This window comes from Schistocerca cancellata, chromosome 8 (genome assembly GCF_023864275.1).
Source record: "Schistocerca cancellata isolate TAMUIC-IGC-003103 chromosome 8, iqSchCanc2.1, whole genome shotgun sequence".
Classification (NCBI taxonomy): Eukaryota; Metazoa; Arthropoda; class Insecta; order Orthoptera; family Acrididae; genus Schistocerca; species Schistocerca cancellata.
The window spans coordinates 603,531,220-603,532,042 of NC_064633.1; positions in this window are offsets into that span (position 1 = coordinate 603,531,220).

Sequence of the window (823 nt, forward strand, 5' to 3'; positions counted from 1 at the left end):
ACATTCACTGTCAGTGAGAACAATTTAAGTAGTGTTCCGGAAATCGATTATAAAGTGGCAGCTGTAATACCCACAGCGGAACTGGAGATTGAGTTTAAGAATGATTCGCAAGTGTTGAGAGAATATCAGATGTCGGATAAAACGTCCGTCATCGAGCGAGGGGATGCAGAGAGGGATGAGGTCTGGTTAAGGCAGTTTGGTCGCTTATACGACGAACTAAGAGATTATAGGGGTCTGTATGGGAGAAGCGTTCATGGGGAGCGCGGGCAGGATTTGCCGCGTCTCGTCCCGCAGGAAGATAGTGTTTGTGAAATGATAGAAAGTTCTGGCCCTAACCGGCAGACTTTACTAGAAATAGTTGATGTTAATGGGGAGCACGAGCAAGATTCGTCGTGTTTCGTCCCGCGGGAGTTAGATGTTGAAGTAGTAACGGAAAGTTCTGGCCCTAACCGGCAGACCTTACCGAAAGTCTCAGTGGTAGAAGTAACCGACCCATCCGACGCAAACCTCCAGTTTAAACATTGCGAGAGTATTAAGGAGAAAGATTGCGAAAATTTTAGTGATAGCCGGACACAATTGGTAGAAAAACACATAGATTACAGCGTGTATGAGGTTAGAGCTGACATTATACGGTCAGACGATAGCAGTGTGGGTTGCGCAGATCTAGCGGAAGTAATTGCAGAAACTACTAGGCACATTCCTCCAGGTAGATTGGCGGATGAGATGAATCTGGCCAAAGAGGAATCAACGAAGGTGACAATTAATGAATTGATAGCAAAGCAACGCTCACTAGTTGACGAGTTACAGGAAAAGGTTTCGGTAT